The sequence below is a fragment of the Sander vitreus genome, chromosome 11, assembly GCF_031162955.1.
Source record: "Sander vitreus isolate 19-12246 chromosome 11, sanVit1, whole genome shotgun sequence".
Taxonomy (NCBI): Eukaryota; Metazoa; Chordata; class Actinopteri; order Perciformes; family Percidae; genus Sander; species Sander vitreus.
The window spans coordinates 7458202-7470982 of NC_135865.1; the positions used below are offsets into that span (position 1 = coordinate 7458202).

A 12781-nucleotide genomic window follows, 5' to 3' on the forward strand; every position below is an offset into this window, starting at 1 on the left:
TGGTGGAAATAACGGGAAGTTAATTATTGTTGTACACACAGCTCATGAAGGAAATAAGGTTCTTTTAAACCTGCAGCACACGCTTCCTCCAATTCGTAACTCATTCAAATCTGAACATGCAAGCATGGTACACATATTCTTAGGTTCAATGTGACTTACACTTTCCAAGGATGCCATTATCCTTAGAACTCTAGAACTTGTTTGAGGATCATCACGTCCCAGTGATAGTTGTCCGTCCATGGGTCCAATGCTAATAGCTAATTCAGCATACTTTGAATGGTGCCAGTGTGGTGGCCAAAAAGTACAGGTTGTCTGAGGTGAGACCCATAGTGTTCAACTTTAAATACCACTGTTGTGGGACATTATTTGCAGGTACATTAAATGTTAAATATAAAAAAAAATAATAATAATAGGATTACGGAGGGCAATATAATTTGCTACTGAACATAATTTAAATCTTTTAATCATTTTAGAAGACTGGAGCCCAATAAATACTTCAGTAATAGAATCCCAAGCAATGTGGGGAGCAGTTTTAATGGTCTTTCACTAATGTGGGTCAGTCCAGCAGCTTTGCTATCAAAATGTCAACAGAACCTCCATATTACGTGACAGAGGGGTTAGCCTAGGCATTAAATACAGTATATAAGCTAAAATGTTCTCTGGTGCAGTATGTTAAAATGCCCCAGCTTGAAATGCTTGGACTAAAGTGAGAGACTGAAACAACATTAGCTAACAACTTGCCTAACATTTTAGCAATGGCCCTGGTTGCTGCTGATTGAGCAAAACACCGTGGTAATAGGTTCATAATATGTGGAGCTAAACATACAGTAAATACAGTGTGTGTGTGTGTGTGTGTGTGTGTGTGTGTGTGTGTGTGTGTGTGTGTGTGTGTGTGTGTGTCTTTAGACAGGGAAAAAGATAAAGATAAACTCAAATCTCGATTCAGACTTGTCCAGCGACACACAGTAGCAGCCCATCTCTCAGCTTTATACATGACACCATGACACCTCAATACACAATCCCAAATTATAAATCCTAGCTGTGGGACTAAAGGTCAATTTTCCAGCAGTTCGCATTTCAATGGTGCACTGCTTAGATGCAAAAAAAACTCTGGCTCATGACACGATGAAATATTATTGGCCTAGTTCCTGGTGGTAGAAAGATTAAATCATCTGAGGCCGCTGCCTTCATAGCAGCAACAAGAAGAAGAAGAAGAGAAAAAAAAAGATCAAATAAGGTGTGTTATTATTGTACACAGCCCTCATCTTCCATCACTCAGTGAGGACCTGACACTATCATCTAGCGTATCACAGTCATCAATGTAACCTGCAACAATGACACCAAGCAAAGTGAACTCAGGGGTGCGTACATTACCAATAGCTGTTTTTACAGTGGATTTATGAAGTGGATGCTCTAAATGCTCAAAAGTACCACAGAAACTGTTGAGGGATTGGCCGCTTCTCAGTTTTCCTCTCCAGATTTCCCCAGCTGGTTTTGCAAAAATCCTGTCCAACCAAAAAAAATCTGCCTCGTCTTAATACATTTATAAAAATACACCACTGGAGTGCCACAAGTTTGTCCAATGTCCGTCTCACTCTACTATCCAGCAGCAACACAGCACACTGTGGCTGGATGAGCGCTGGCTGTCTCGCCAACACTGCACTAAATATTCATTACAATAATGGAAGTGAGGTGGATGCAGGAGGGCAAGATGCCATGTGCGGTGTGTTTCGAACCACACAGGCCACATGAATGCCGCTGCCTTAAACACACGCAAATGTCAGCGCACACAGAGAACAGGACATTGGCTAAAAAGTCAGCATAACAACTAGGCCCTAATGGAAATTAGCAGCAGGTTATGTCTCCATGCGAAGGGCTGTTTTGCAGTTTGATGATGTAAGCAAACAAATGTGGGGTTACATCGCCAAATGCAACATACGTGGTGTGTGTGTGTGTGTGTGTGTGTGTGTGTGTGTGTGTGTGTGTGTGTGGGGCTGATACAGAAGCTAATGCTGTCATGCTGTCTGTGGTTTAAGGATGTCTGCTTTCTACAGGAGTGGCAGATGAGGAAGACAGGCTGAGCTGACCACTGAACTGAACACTGTGCCTTTTTATACTTTTTCTCTACCTTTACCCTGGGAGAAATAAAAAAAACAAAGAAAAGTCCTAACAATGACAGCATGGTGCCATCACCTGAGCGCCACTGAGCACAGCCCCCATGCAGCAACCTATGGTGATCAGAATCATCTCAAGGCGGCCCTCCTTCTCTACCTGACAGTTCCTTCCCCCGAGCACCCAGCAGGAAAATGGAGACTATTTAAGAGGACTGCGAGGAGGGCGATAAATGTCTCCTCTTGTCAATAACACCACAGGTGTCTGAGCTGTCCCTGGCTCTCCATGAACAATAACTGCGCCATTAAAATGTTAAAGACTCAGCCGAAGGGGTACGCGAGGGATTTAGTATTGCACTTTCTTAAAGTTGAGGGGCTTGCGAGAGACAGAATAAAAAAAGAATAGCCAAAGGTGATGCAGAAGAGAGCTAGGGCTGGGCAATATATCAATATTATATCATCAATATATGAGGCTAGATATCGTCTTCAATTTATATCGTAATATCGTGATATAACAAAGTGTTGTCTTTTCCTGGTTTTAAAGGCTGCATTACAGTAAAGTGATGTCACTTTCTGAATTTACCAGATTTACCGGCTGTTTTATTATTTGCCTTTACACACTTAGTCAGTGTAGCCACATTAGTGGTGATTATTTATCAAAACTTGAATTGTGTTAATATTTTGTGAAAGCACCAATAGTCAACCCTACAATATCTGCGCAATATCGTCATCAATGTATTTGCTCAAAAATATTGTGATATTTGATTTTTTTCCATATCGCTCAGCTCTAGGACAAGATATTCTGACTTTTGGTGCCTAGCTGGAGCAAAGATTCTCTATAACTAAGGACACTTATACACTGTATACACTTCCTGTCTCCTAAATGGCCGTGGCCTCGTTTGTAAGAGTAGTGAACATTGTGTGGATGGATGAAAAGTTTGCATAATTTATTTCTATTTTCTTTTCTTACAAACATTAGATATTTACGCAGCTAAAAGCCACAATCAGCATTACAAAAGATGTGTTTGTCACAAGGTTTGCTAACGTTAGCTGTTGTTATCTTATCCATGTTGCCAGATCTCACGAGAGTTTGTTCCTGACGGAAAGAGGTCTCAAACTAAGGCAATTTTCTCCGTATTTGTCAGAATGTTCTGGAGATATGTAGGCTTGTGAAAAATGGGTCGCTTATTTACCTTGGCGACTATGTGGCGAAAGAATTGGTCATAATCTGTGTCCACGTTCACTTCTCCCATTGGAATCGATACACTCAGGACCTGCTGCTAGTCTCCTAAAGAGGCGTGGCATGACACATGACACAGATACAGGAAAGTACTCTGAGTTGGGGCGTCTCGGTTCTAAAACATCTCTTGTTCAAGCTCCAAAAAACACAAGATCCTACACACCCCATATTACAACTCTATAGCGCCTAGTATTATACCCACCCTACCTGATAAAACACCCACGTCTTTAGAACTCTACAAATCACAGTTTGTGACTCTGGCGTTCAGTTAAAATCTCAAGCCCAAGCTAAGATAAACATGATGATATCCCTATGGATCATCAGGGTTCTTTTTTTTCAGACTTTAGAAAGCTCCTCAAGAGCCACAGAGGATACAGTATTATACAACCATGTTCACAGGCCGAGTAGTACTCCCAGTCATGAGTAAACAGATCGTCATCAGAATGAGTCACCACAACATGAAGGCACAAATAGACACATATACATTCTGTATGCTCTATACACAAATGTATTTCCATACCCCATAATTAATCATCCATACACAACGGAGCAAGGGTTTTGAGACCGAATTGGGGGTAAGTGGAGGAGACAGGCAAAGAGAGACAAAAAGAGATGGAGGAAGAGCCCAGGATCCCCTGATATCTGAGTCAATCTAAAAATAGCCACACTGGAGCAGAGGTATGAATTGTACTCCTCAAAGTCTTCAGACAACAAAGGAATGTGAGTTGGCATCAGGTGCATGTATTAGTTACACCGCTGTTTATGAACTCTGTCTCATACTTAATATGAACCCTCTTCATTTCTGAGTGATTGGTAACCTTACTCCTCATTTGGCTCAACTGTCACTGGAGTAGCTCCAGGGTTGGAAGAGTCATGTAGTCAGCACACTGCAGCTTAGGCACAATTCTGACTTTGTTTCGCATCTGAGATAGCAACGGATCTCTGTTGACAAGACTAGATTCTGTTCTCAATTATCGGTTATCCTGTTGCCAAGTGTGCACAGTATATCAGCAACAATGTCCCTTAAAAAACCTCTTCAGCACATTGTCTTTTTTTTCCCCATTATTGTACTTCTCTCTTCTTAGATCATAGTCCCTGAAATGCATCCATGTTACGATTTGTCTGCAATGTTCGTCACATTGTTGTATACTGTAAGTGCCAGCTAAGTGCCTGAAATGCCGCAGTTCTGAACTCACCGTTCCACTGAGTAGTCGAGGGGGAAAGCTGTTTTATTTGCCAATCCTTTAGAATCCCCAAAGGCCACACACTGCACCTGCAAGAAAGAAAGTAGATCATTAATATATGTGTGATGTGGCTCTCTATATAAAAGTATTCTGAACTAGGGCTGGGCGATATGGAGAAAATCAAATATCACGATATTTTTGACCAAATACCTCGACATCGATACCGCAACGATATTGTAGTGTTGACTATTGGTGCTTTCACAAAATATTTACACAATGAGATTTTTGATAAATAATCATCAGTAATGTGGATATAAGTGGGTAAAGGCAAATAATGGAACAGTTACAACAGTCTGGTAAGTTCAGAAAATGACATCACTTTACTGTAATGCAGCCTTTAAAACCTGGAAAAGACGATATTATGATATCCAATATCTAAAACAATATCTAGTCTCATATCACGACATCTATATAATATTGATATATTGCCCAGCTCTATTCTGAACTAGTTCATAGAGTATAAAATCTATGGAGTACGTTAAGGTCTTCAAAATAAATATAAATAATAGCTAAATATATATCTGAAAAAATCTTTCTTCGAATATGGCATCAAAAAATAGTGAATTAATGTATACGAGTCTGGTTTAGTCATTCTGCATAAAATCCTCTGTACTCAGACACCCTGCTTTTAGCTGTAATGCTGAAATAAGGCTTGACCAGTGTCAGGCACAGGGTGTATGATTTCTTAAAAGGAGCTGACATAATGACTTTTTTTGAGGCACATTCGACCCAAAGCAGCAATGAAACAAGGCCAAGAATCTCCACAGGCAGTCAGTCGGACGTCACGGCTCACCACTACATCAGAAGAAACCGCTGGCCAACACCCTCCTGACCCTGCCCCAGGCAACTCGACTCAAACCAGCACCAACCACATCAATACCACGACAGAACAGAGTGGCAGTAAACGGCCAAGACAACCACAGAGGTGTGGGGAAAATGAAGCAGATGCTGCCCCATTGTCCAATCACATTAGTGATAGTGATCCACTGTCACAGGCACAAGGACAGAACACTAAAAAGGGAGGTGACACTGGCAAGGTTTAGCATGGAGTGAACCTAAGTCGCACATTTATGCAAATACCAGTAACAGTTTGAATTATCATTCAAAAAAGAAAACTCAGAACAAACTGAAAAACGTCACGATACAAATAAATCAAGATTCTCTTAACCAATACCTTATACTTTACTTTAGCAGGTCTACACTGAAAAGAGTTGGCTTGTCCCTTTGAAATAAAAAAAAACCCTGTGGGGTGATTGTTGCAGACCATATGGTATCCGCTTGGGCATATGGGCAACTTGGTTGTAAAAAAAAAAAAAAAAAGACAGTGTCTCCCACATCCTCCTATGTCCTGTGGATGTGGATGTGTGTGTGTGTGTGTGTGTGTGTGTGTGTGTGTGTGTGTGTGTGTGTGTGTGTGTGTGTGTGTGTGTGTGTGTGTGTGTGCGCGCGCATGCGCGTGTGTGTTTATCATCTGTATTCAAGACATCCACCAAGGTGCTCTACACCTCTCGGAGCTGCCACAAGGATCTCTTGCACAGAAGTCACCTACTTAAAAGTTAGTTTCAATTTACATATCTTGCCTTGCAACATGTGCATATGGCTTTCAAGTGAGTTCAGAAACTATAACCAAGAGCATATAAGGCTTACATATTTTAATCATACAGCACACACAGCGCTTCATATTCACACTCATATCTCTTAGATGTATCCGGCTCACATATCCTAGCTTTGATGTAACATAGCTAAAACTGGCCTTGGAAGGATTCTGTGAATCAAATATACCAATATATGAGCAACGTCCTTCTTTTCTACAATCTTGTTACATTTCCTAACCCTAAACAGCATGTACCAGCTTTGCAATTCATTTTTTTCTTTACCATCGCTTTCCAGTTGTATGGCTTGGATGTGAGCTAAAGGCAGCGATGTCTCTGGATCATCTACGTACTGTATGTACAAGAGACGTGGTTGGTTTTTGTTAATAAAATGTACATTTGTTACATAAGTCAGCTGTGAGTTGTGCTATGACTCACCTTGTGTTTTCTCTCTCTCCCCTGTCTTGTGACCAAGTAATGCAACAGAAGAGGAGGACGGGCTACGCTAACAGTCATGCAGCCTAGTCTTTAAGGGCGTAAGTGTGCACTGCTAATTAAGCAGTAGTGAATACCATCCATTTGAGTTTAAGAACATTCAGCCACAACTACTATCTGCTCTGGGGACTCTGCCGTGCCTCCCCCACTAACTATAAAGATCAGAGGAAAAAAATGAATCCAAGGGGCTAGTGGTGACAGCAGAGGTTGCTTGCTCTTAAACTATAAGAAGGTCTGAAGTCAAACAACCCTGTAACAAGGGGAAATCTCATTATAACACTGCATCAAGACGCACTGTTTTGCTGAAATGGAGGGGAATGACTCGTGTCCCATAGATGACACTTGCTTCCCTCCAGCAGTAGCAAAGAATCTGCATTATGTGGTTCATCCTGACAGTCGTTTCCACTGTGCCTGCTAAGTCTGTTTAATAAATCGAAAAATCCTCAGCAGCTGCAAGTCTTATTGAATTCAGCCCCTGATTCAGTGGTTTTTACACAGACTCTGCATTCTCTCTAACTACCGCTGCTCTTCCACATGAGCAGCCAAACACGGTGGCAGATGTCAATCATGATACATTAAAGACAACAGTCGGTAAGCAATTTAACGTTGATGAATCAGGAACAATACGCTTGGGTTGCCGATTCTTAAATTACCTCTGCACGTCACGTCGCTTCTTAATTTGTGAAACCTGAAGACAAAACTTCTGTTTTTTTTCTAAAGTGTCGACTGCTGTTAATGGAGCCTGCCCTAAGCTAATCCAAACTTTCAACACAGCGCAATTAACCCCGATTCCAGAGAGTGAGAAAAACAGTTCACTTGCATTTCTGTTCTGCCATCACATTTCCCAGGGGCAGAAACCCAAAACATTGTTCAATGATCTGTGTTTCTCACTTTCAGTTAGTTAAGAAGAGCTGCTATTGCTACCAATTAGAAAACAAAATTACAATATTGGTTCATCAATGGGTTCATTGTAGGCTACATCCTCAAATCATCTGCAGTCTCACTTAAAGTGCTCATATTATGCTTTTTGGCGTTTTCCCTTTCCTTTATTGTGTTATATATTTTTTTTGTGCATGTTATAGGTTTACAAAGTGAAGAAAGCCCAAAGTCCACCCCAAAGGGACTTACCATCTCCAACAGAAAACACTGTTCACAAACTGCTCCAAACAGCTCTATTGTAGTCCAGCCTTTACTTCCGTGATGAACGTGCGTCACTTTGTAACACACGTTATAATGTTCACCTAGCTGCTAGCGTGGCACTCCCTCATACTCTGCTTCTGACTGGCTAGTAGTCCTTACCTAGCTACTGCACATGTGTGACTCCCAACAAAGATGGAACAGAAGTGAGATGTCTCACTCTGTAGCTAAACCAGAGAGCTCAACACACAGGGTGAAAAGAGGAGCTGCAGCAACGTGCAGTACGACAAAAATATGGTGTTTTTTTTGAAAATTAAACCATGTAAACCTATTCTGGTACAACCTCTAAATACAATTATGAACCTGAACATGAGCATAATATGAGCAATTTAAGACTATGGTTAAGCCTCTCTCTTGTTTTGTTTTTTCTGTAAGGTTGAGAAAATAAAACAATGATAATATCTCACTGAGATCCTATTAGACCACTAGACTAACTTTATTGACTCTTTACACCATCTCAGAAGTGATATAGACTCTCTGTTCATGTATACTGCACATCCATCGACTTACTTACACCTCACTACGTGCCGACATTTGTAATGCCCACTTATTCTGCACTTTATGTAGCATATTGTATTCTTGTACTGTATTGAATGTGAAACTGTATGTTGTCTTGCACGCCTACACTTTTCTTGGCCAGGTCGCCGTTGCAAATGAGAACCTTTTCTCGACGGCCTACCTGGTTAAATAAAGATTAAATAAAAAATTAAAAAATAAATAAAGATGCATATTTTACAGAACACTGCAGACCAAACTGATAAAAAAATGCAGTCAGTGTTACACTCCTCTCTTCCGACTGTCATTTTGACAGTACGATTCAGTGAAGGAAGACTTGCAGTATATGTATGTTGTCTCTGAAGCATTATCTAATATGTATACAGGATCTTTTTTGAAGTCAAAATGTATGTTTTCCCTTTTTACAAAGTTGCTGACTCCTCCCTCTGAGTGTTAAACGCTTAGGGTCAATACTGGTCTAACAACGTATCTCCACATCACAAATCTTAATATTCGTGGACAATTACGTACAATAATTACTTAATTTATCAGCTACATGTGCAAAGCATGTATTTATTCACTTAGTTTATGGTGTCCTGTTGCACTCTGGGTGCACCAGCGATCAAAAACACAGTGACCTTCTTTAAAACGCTGGATCTCTTTCCTAACAGACGGTGTTAGTGAGCTGGCAAATGACTCATGGAGCGCACAAGTACAAAGGCAGACTTCAGTTACAATTAATGATGAATGACAGTGTAAGCTGGCAAGCGTAAACTTCCTTTAATTTTATATGACCTCTTTCAGTGACATTTCAGTGACCCTGACAGTTATTATCCACTGTTGCATACAGATGTATGTGTGAGAATGATCACCCACTAAATGTTGTATCTACTGTTCTCCTTTCAAATCCCTCTGAAAGATGCTACTTAATTTGACACCTTACACTTACTACAATATAAAAACCCCCGCCATCCTACATTAAGATTCTGTATTGAAATTAGTGCTAAAATTCTCTTTGTAAAGTGCAACATATTTCAGCAGTGAAACTGACGGGCCAGATGATGCTGTGATGGTGATGGATGACTGCAACAAACTTCAGCACGCTTCTACATCATTATGCAGATGGCGTGACAGCTGATGGCTTTTTGGGCTTTTTTGCCTGCCAAAAAGCCTTCACTTCTAAAAAACTGAAATCGGGGATTAGGATGAAAGTCACATACTGGGGATGTTTGTGAGGGAGAGAGGCGAATGACTCACTCTCGCTTACTCAAAATGCTGCAAAGGTATCTTTGGGGAATTAACATCTAGTCAATCCAATTGAGCTGCTCAGCGGCCAATATCAGAAAGCTATAAATGTGAGTGGCTGCGGGAATGTAAATTGTGCAGGCGGTGCTACGAATAGGCCTGTGTGGTCAGCAAACCTTTCCTGGTTAAAAACAGTTTTTAAGAGAAAGGTTGCAGCATCAACCCCACTGCAATTTGAATTAAAGGCATGTGATCAAAGGTGCCCTGTTAGTGTCAAAATGTGACATGAGCGCAATACCGATGCAACACTAGTTTGATGTGTGATGTGTCAACTGAGAGTCATAATGAAAAGAACAAAGCACTAAGCCAAGTCATTTTTTACAGGAATGAACCATCCTGAGGATGAAGGAAATGAGGGATTCGAAACTCTAATGCATGTTTGCAACACTTTCTTCTGTAGCCAATGCAGTTAGCACCCCAATGCCTATCTTATTTCTTTCTCCTTTGCGACTGTCTACCCATGCACCTTTCTTTTTCCTGACCCATCTTCTTTTCTTGCTTGCTCCAAAAAAACATTTGACTCTTTTGACACCTCTGTTGACAGCTTGGTGCATCTTGCCAGTGCACAAGGCAGCAAAAGACACGTTTCAGCCCAACCCCCACAAGGAGCTACAGAAGATTCGGTTTCAGCTGATGCTTGACTAAAAGCCAAAAGAAGGCATTAACAAAATGTAGGGCCAATAGTCTAAAAGCTAACAGCCAACACTATATCAACCATTTTATTGACTTATGAGAAAGTGAAAACAACCAAGAAGGTCCCTTTTTCAGTCACATAGTTAACGTTTTGCATTTTTGATTGTTTGGCAATTGAGCCCACCCTTGCTCAATTCAATTAAATTCAATTAAATACACTTAGGGGTTTCTGCCTCTTCATCCTGACCAGTAGCCATAGACTCTAAAAAGAATGGAGGAAGCTTCCGGGTCTGAAAAGTGGGGCCAATTTAGAAGTCTTTTAAACCTGCATTCTATCTAATTTCGTGCAGGGCAACGCCACTGTTTGCAAAAATAAGACGTCTATGGGGAAATGACCCTACTTCTCTCTTGATTACTTCATTAAACATTTTTATAATGAGTTTATGGTCTTTATTGCTAGTTTCAAGTCTTCTTTGATACAGCATGGGGTTTATTTAGTAGATTATGACGATAAAGCAGGGATTGCTTTAGGGCGTGGCTACCAACAACCTGTTAATTAGAACAGAGGCTTAGCAATGCGTATCCACGATCGAAAATCGGCAACTTTTCCTCTTTAGCGTTTAGCTTTACGCAGCGCCACTGCAACCCTAAAAAACACCGGCTTGGCTGCTTCATTCTCCCCATTCTCCAACCTCCCATCAAAACTCGTCACGTCCGGTTTCAAAACCAAGATGCCAAATGCAAAGCGGCAGTCCACAAACCAATGGGTGACGTCGCCAAAGCTACGTCCATTATTTTTACACTCTATGCCAGTAGCGTATGGTGGCTAATTTTAGATGGTGTTAGCAAACTTTTGATATATGTTAGTTGCTGTGTAATTGACACCATTGAGTTAGTTTGTTGACTTTATAAATAGTTATCTACCCGGGCTACTATTAGACTATGTTTTAGCAATTTTTCTATTCCTGTATTTGCCAATTGGCCACAGTGCTACTGATGACACAAGTTAATATCATCACTACAACTAGCTCTTTTGACCACTGACCACTGAACACCTCATGCATTTTATAATCTTTGGTATAACAGCTACTGTTGTCATTGCACTATTAAAGTATTGTCACAACAATAATAACTCCACAGTATTTCCTCAAAAGCACAACTGTTCATTACACCTTGTTGTACACCTCAATATTGAAGAGCAACTCTTGACATTACTACGAAAGGCTAAACGTTGTGGAGACACCCCATCAAGAGAAACTACGTATGTCTGAGAGCCACTTTGCATTTTTTCAGTCTGACACGGACTACACATACTGTACACACACAAACGCAAAGACACATATTCAGCCTGATTAACCCTCCGGCTTTGGTACACAGTATAGATTATGAGTCACAACTCATTAGAAGAGGACTAAACAGAGCGGCTGCATTAAACGAGGTCACTCTTGGTTGACTGACTCCATCACATACATTGTGACCCCACATTGTCACCGTGGGCAAAAGTGTTTGTGCATCTGTGTTTGCGTACATCTGTTAAGGCCATGCATAAGACCCATGTATTTTGCTTTGAGCCCAGGCAATGAACATATTCAAAATATCTGAATATCAGTAGTCGGGAATACGCCTTTATTTTGTCCTTCTGTGTTTATTGCAGATTCTGCAATAAACCCAAGCTGTTTTTATTTTAACCGTGACTGTATGATAGATAAACTAGGCAACAGTGATAAAAACTGCAAATGGTTTGTCGTGTTATTTATTATTGCACAATTAGTAGAATACGTTTATTTTTGTTTCAGAGTAGGTGCTGCTGCCAGTCATGAATGGTGACACTGTTGAGAAAAACAAATATCTTCATCATTATCAATTAAACTCAGAACAAGACAGAGTCTACAGCCACGCTTGCTCTAAAGCCCCTGACACACTAACCCGACGGCCGACCGTTGGCAGAAAAGGCAGTCGGACTGATCAGTCGGCTCCCCGAGGTCCAAAAAGTGCCTCAGAACACACCGAAGCGACGCCGACATGAGCGTGAAATACGTCTCCAATACAGCAATCTGTATTGTCGCCCAAAAAATGAAAACCGGCAGCTGATAGGACGAACGCGTCACGTGGGTCTGGTTTCTCCGGAAATTCAAAGCGAGACCGTCATGGCGGCTTGTTCAGAATACAATCTCATATTGTCCTAAAATAGGTCACCGAAACGTGTTACTGAAAACATTTTAAGCGAGAAATAGGCCATGCAGTTGCTGAATCTGTCTTCATTTCAGATCGACAAAGGTCAGTTTGAAAGATTTTCGTCAGATTTTGAGAGGCTCTAGTCACGCTCATCCTGCTCGTCATTTCCGGGTTAGCACTCCACCAATCAGATTGGTCATGGAGTCTGACTGCCCGCCCTCTGACGCAACATGTCAGGTCGGCCAAAATGAAGGCCGACGGCTCCTCGGACGGACGACGGCACGGAACACACCA

The 12781-nt window shown here is 41.1% G+C and overlaps 1 protein-coding gene across 2 annotated transcripts in view; it reads right to left on the reverse strand.

The window, feature by feature from the left end:
- adarb1b (adenosine deaminase RNA specific B1b) overlaps window positions 1-12781 on the reverse strand; it is a 135105-nt gene that overhangs the window by 78710 nt on the left and 43614 nt on the right. The window contains exon 2 of one of the 2 annotated variants that reach the window (XM_078263263.1): window positions 4548-4624. The exons of the other annotated variant lie outside the window; for it this stretch is intronic. The gene's annotated coding sequence lies outside the window, so the exon portion shown is untranslated. The remainder of the gene's footprint in view (window positions 1-4547; window positions 4625-12781) is intronic. 2 annotated transcript variants of the gene reach the window in all.